The sequence below is a fragment of the Eptesicus fuscus genome, chromosome 7 (genome assembly GCF_027574615.1).
Source record: "Eptesicus fuscus isolate TK198812 chromosome 7, DD_ASM_mEF_20220401, whole genome shotgun sequence".
In the NCBI taxonomy this organism is placed as follows: Eukaryota; Metazoa; Chordata; class Mammalia; order Chiroptera; family Vespertilionidae; genus Eptesicus; species Eptesicus fuscus.
In genome coordinates, this window is record NC_072479.1 from 70679480 (window position 1) to 70685813 (window position 6334).

Below are 6334 nucleotides of genomic sequence, written 5' to 3' on the forward strand. Positions count from 1 at the left end.
AAGCAATAAGAACAAGGCATTTCAGACTCACTTTGATAAAGTTCATTAGTCTCTATCAGGGGGATGCTTTCAGCACAGTATTTGACTAAGTAACCTTGACAGCCTTGTAGACAAGATTAAGAAATGTGAGCTGGATGATAATTACTTGGGTGAATTCGTAGCTGGTTGAAAAACTATACCAAGAATCTTGATTAAGATAGAGATTAACTTGTGAAGAGGGCACGAATCTATCTTGTACTGATATCTTTAGCATTTTTATCAATAATGTAAATAATCAGAAAATATTCATATCAAATTTGCCCAATTAAAATAGCTTGGAAAGGATTGTTTACACAATGAATGTTGGGAAAAGATAGAAAAATAAGTCCCCAAAAGTCTAAAATTTTGGATTAATGTGAAGAAGATGAAATATAGTACAGGTAAATATGAATCCTTCAACTCAGGTATAAGAAATTGGCTACACGCCTGCCAGATGGGCGAGGCTTGGGTTAACAAAAGTTCATGTGAAAAAAGAAAACATCAGAGGTTTCATTGACTGAGCCACAAAGTCATATGGAGGCAAAAACCCCCAAAACAGCCATTTTTAGTAGGATAATGATATAGGGCCTAGAGCCAGGGCAGCCAATATTTTACTTTACACTAAATGTACTGAGCCAGAGCTTAAGAAAAATATTTAATTTGAGGTGCATTATTTATTCATCTATTCTTTTAAATCTTCACCTGAGGATATGCTTATTGATTTTAGAGAAGGAGGAAGGGAAAGAGAGAGAAAAACATTGATTGGTTGCATCTCGCACCCACAACCTTTTGGTGCATGGGACAATGCTTCAACCAATTGAGCCACCTGGCCAGGGCTGCATTATTTCTTTTAATTTTCATTATATATTATGAAACAGGTTGTTATGGGTAGAATTGTGTTCCCCCCAAATTCTAGCCCCTACTTCTAGTACCTCAGAAGGTGACCGCATTCCAAGACAGGGCCTTTGAAAAGGTGACTAAGTTAGGCCACTAGAGCAGGCTCTACTCCATGATGCCTGGTGTTATAAGAAGTGCATAGGGAGATACCAGAGATGCACATGCACAGCGAAAGATCATGCCAATAGGTGTGGCCATCTTCCAGCCAAGGGGAGGGGCCTCAGATGAAATCAACTTAGAAGACACCTTGATCTTGGACTTCTAGTCTCCAGAACTCTGAGAAGATACATTTCTGTTCTGTAAGCCACTTCATCCATGGTATTTTATGAAAGTCCATAGGTCAGGTTGTTTTTCAGTAGTAATGAACAAAGCGTGAACTAATTAGTCCATATTTGTTGAATGAATGGCTAAAACCAAAATGGTTGCAAAGGTGTTCAAGTAGATACCATCAGTTCACACCCTCTTCCATTAGCTGCAGGTCTGAGTTAGCCCACATGAGCCACAGACAAGAATACCCTGCATCCTTTTGAAATGAATGTGAAACCAAGGGCAGCACACTCAAAGTCTCAAAGCTTCTGCTAAGGGTGTTCAGTTGGCACTGATGAAACTATTAGGGTTAAATAATATCCTGGTTAAATGGCATAAGCAGTTTAGAGTAAAAACAGCTGCAGAGTTTGGCAATATTATTACCTTTTGGCATCTGCTAGTTCCTTGTCTGTTAAATAGTCCTCAGGTGATGATCTAGAATCCTCTATGACAGGCTCCTAAATTATTTTACATATTAGATTCGTGGAGAGTTTTAAAAACTCCTAATGACCAGGCCACACCCATACCAATCCAGATATCTGTGGGGAGGAGCCAGGCAAAAATATTTTTAAAGGGATCCCTAGATTGTCCTATTGAGTAGCAGCATTTGGGAACCACTGCTCTCTGACCCCCTTAGATGACTAATCCCCAAGTTTGAGGGCATAAGAATCACATGGAGTACTTGCTAAAATTCAGAGTCCCGAAGAGTTTCAATAGATTTGGGATGGGGCCCTAGAAATTGGCATAGGTGGTCATTTGTCACATTGAGAAACACTGCCTTAGTAAGCATGCAGGGTTTGGGCCCATCAATTAATGCTTAATATCAGATTAAATTGAACAAGATGCTAAAAGCGAAATAAAAGATTCAAGAAGACTCCTAGGACAATGAGCCAAGGCCAAAGATCACAGCGGCTGGCTGGCTGGCTTGTTCCAACACCCCATACCTCCGGTTGCCAAGGTGACATGAGGTGCTGGAGTTATTTCATGCCTAAATTGTCTCCTATAGAATTACTCTACAAAATGCACCCCCACTCCTGCACTTGGCTCTAATGTCAACTGATTGTTGACAGTTGGGTGTGGCGATGGGAAATGCTGCAATAGGCAGAAGTGATCTTTCACGAGAGCTCTGCTCTGCATGTCCACTGTGAGCTAGTTCCCATGGTATCCAAATAGGTATCATGACATGGATAAAATCTCCTACTGCTTTAAAGACCCACTCTCTAAATACTCCCCAGGAATCTCCAAAAGGTGGAGAGTTGGGGATGGGGTAGGACATGGCACCAGTACTAACTTCACCATGTGTTTCGTAAAAACAACACGTACTAGAAATCAGACCCCATTCAAAGGATATAAATGTTTTCATTACACATTTGTAGTTTCCAAAGGGATTTTCCCTTTGTTTACCAGCAGTGACACTGCCTTCCCATGTGTTGAGTAAAAGCATTTTCGTCACCCCAGTTTCTTGTCTGTTTCAATAAAAGAAGGTTAGAAAAAGCAAATAAAGATTTACCACACTTTCCCACCCAGCAATTAAGGACTTGTTAGTGTGTCCATTTAGGATAAGTTTCCAGCATTCCCTGTCTAAGGTTTCATGGTATTTTCATTTAAACTGAAAACAGATGCTTTGAAAAAGTATTGATATTTGGGGAGAATGTAAGAAACAGCAGTTACAGAATTAAGTGGATTTAGCAAACCACTTGGTGGCAGTAAATGCCTTATTAACTTCGGTCTGAATCTGAACTCCTGGGAGGGCTTCTCAATTTCTGTTTCTTTGTGTTGTCTTTTCTTCTTCTTCTTTATTATTATTATTTTTTATCCCCAAACAATGTCTCTCTCAAATGAAGAAGTGTGATTTCTTCTTTTTTCCTAACTGACTGAATTATACATAAAGATTAGACATTGTGACTCTTTAAAAAAAATGGAATTTTGAGAGTTAAATGATAAAAAGTCTGAATGAGAGACTCTTGTATCTTGTTAGAGCACCCATTTTTATGGCCCCATCCAGCCTGAATAACCACTTACCTGGTATGTACACAGAGAAAAAAATCTGATTACATTCTGTGTAGCCTATGTGTTCAGTATGTTACAATAACTTGCAAAAAACATCAATTGTTCTATATGAACACCTTTCAACTTTTTCCAAAAATTTGTCATGGTATCTTCTTCATCTTTTGTCCTTTTTAAGGCAAGAGGGTTGTGCCTAAAAATGTAATTTAATATAATTTATGAGTAACTAGATTAGGTGTCAACATATTTGGAATGGAAACATTTGAGTTTGGTCAGTGAAAAACTGTGATAGACTGGTTAACGATGACGTAAGTGGGTTTAATAGTTATGCTAGCCCTGGTAAAAATGACAAGTCATGTGAGTTTTTAGAACACCGAGTTCCAGTCCAGGATTGGTCAGTAACTGGCTGTGTAAGCCTGGGCAGGCCACGTGGTCTCCCAAAGCTTCTGTTCTTCATCTGAAAATTGGGTTGGGCAGAAAGACCCTAAGTGCATCCCTTGGAAATACAATGGAAATATATCATCTAGTTTAGGAGGGGAGTCTTCTGAATAGACTCTATACACAAGCTATATATTAGGACTTTATGGAGACTACACATTCTTATTATATGGTGGTAACAAATAAAACATTTTTCAGGTCAAAAATCACTGCAAGAGAGGAAATCAGTTGTTCCTCCCTTGCTTGGAGAATCAGTTACAGCATCATGTTTGGGTCCCTACAGCAGCAGTGAGAGGCAGCCCAGGAGCCCACTCTGGGTGATGTGATTAGAAAAGCTTTGGAGCTCTTCATTCTCCCCTGATGAAGATGGAGGAACACAGGGGCTCCAATAAACCCATCATAAATAGAAAATATTGTAAGTCGAAAATGCATTTAATACCTACCTCATAGCCTAGCCCAGCCTACCTTAAACATGCTCAGAACACTTCCATGAGCTACAGCTGGGCAAAATCACCTCATGCCCACCATCATGAGAGAGTATTGTACCGCATTTTTGTAGCCTGAGAAAGATGAGAAAGATGTACAGAGAGAAGAAAATCTGATTACATTCTGTGTAGCCTATGTGTTCAATATGTTACAATAACTTGCACAATTAATATTCAAAGTTCAGTTTCTACTGAATGCGTTGCTTTCACACCATTGTAAAAGTTGAAAATTGTAAGTTGAACCATCATAAGTCGGGGATTGTCTGTAGAATTATTTAAAAGTTCTGATTCTGGCCTTGGTTGGTGTCCTCAATGCTTAGAGCATTGGCCCGCACACCGAAGAGTCTCAGGTTTGATTCCCGGTCAAGGGCACGTGCCTGGGTTGCAAGTTCAATCCCGTGCCCTTTCGGGCAAGAGCAGGAGGCAACCAATTGAAGTGTCTTTCTCATATTGATGTTTCTCTCTCTCTCTCCTCCCTCCCTTCCTTCCACTCTCTCTAAAAAATCAATGGAAAAAATATCCTTGGGTGAGGATTAGTAGAAATAAATAAATAAATAAATAAATAAATAAAAGTTCTGACTTTGCACAGATAAGAAAAGAAGTGGAGATGACACACATAAAAAGCCTCACACGGGGTCTGAGAGAAAGTACTCCATAATTTTAGTTCCAACTCTGTCCTTACTTGCTACTTTGAAGTACCTCGTATTCACTAAATCTTTGAGGCCACTGCTTCCGAATCCCAGCAGGCAGCTGTCTGCCACATTATGGACTTTTTCTTCATAGGTAGAGCCAGTTCTGTTAAGGGTGACTTGTAATGGACAAGGTGAGAAGTTAGTCTCAAGTTTAAATTACTTAAAAATGTATGAAAATATTTATGCTAACCCATTCCATGTCTGGAAGAAAAGCATTAAAAATAGCGCTCATCATTGCCCTGACTGGTTTGGCTCAGTGGATAGAGCATCGGCCTGTAGACTGAAAGGTCCCAGGTTCGATTCCAGTCAAGGGCATGCACCTTGGTTGCGGGCACATCCCCAGTAGGAGTTGCGCAGGAGGCAGCTGATCGATGTTTCTCTCTCATGGATGTTTTTAACTCTCTATCCCTCTCCCTTCTTCTCTATAAAAAAATCAATAAAATATATTAAAAAAATAGTGCTCATCAATAGTAAACACATTAGCAGAAAACATACAGCTTTGATTATATTTAACTATCAAAGGCTAAAATTGGGAACAAGGAAAGGACGTCTATTCTTAGCACTTAAACTCAACATTTTGCTGGAGCTCTTAGTCCGGAGAATAAGGCAAGAGAAAAAAATTTGAAAGTACACAGATTAGACAAGAAGTAAATGGTCTTTATTCACAAATGGCATGATTGTATATGTAAAAAATCCCAAGCACTCTACCAAAACAATAATAAAACCTACTAATATTAGCAAGTCAATTTAGCAAGCTTGCCAGATAAAAGATTAATATACTAAGATTGTCTTCCTATATACTAGCACTAAACAATTAAAAAGAAAAGGAATTTCAAAGATGCATTTAAGTAGCATAAAACTATTTAGGGAAAATTTTAGCAAAAATATAAAACTTCTATATTAAAAATATAAAACCTTACTGAGAGAAAGAAATGTTAAACAGATGGAGAGATAAACCATGCTTGTAAGTTGAAAAACTCATATTGGTGAGATGTCATTATTCCCAAATTGATCCAGAGAGTTAATGAAATTCCAATCAAAATCTGAGGAGTTTTTTTTATAGAAATTGACAAATTGGCTCTAACATATACATGGAAATGCAAAATATGTAGAATGGCCAAACAATCTTGAAGGACTTAAGTACTTGTGCTCGCTTCGGCAGCACATATACTAAAATTGGAACGATACAGAGAAGATTAGCATGGCCCCTGCGCAAGGATGACATGCAAATTCGTGAAACGTTCCATATTTTTAAGGAACCCTCGTGCACTGCTGGTGGGAATGCAGAATGGTGCAGCCACTGTGGAATACAGTATGGAGTTTCCTCAAAAGTTAAAAATGGAATTCCCTTTTGACTCAGTAATTCCACTTCTAGGACTATATCCCAAGAAACTAGAAACACCAATCAGAAAGGATATATGCATCCCTATGTTCATAGCAGCACAATTTTTTAAAAAATATATTTTATTGATTTTTTACAGAGAGGAAAGG

At 38.6% G+C, this 6334-nt stretch overlaps 1 non-coding gene across 1 annotated transcript; it reads left to right on the forward strand.

Annotated features, from left to right (window-relative positions):
• The first annotated feature begins 5989 nt into the window (after window positions 1-5989).
• Window positions 5990-6096, forward strand: LOC114231292 (U6 spliceosomal RNA). Its single transcript, XR_003617249.2, has one exon. It is a non-coding gene; the product is annotated as a U6 spliceosomal RNA (small nuclear RNA).
• Window positions 6097-6334: the final 238 nt, after the last annotated feature.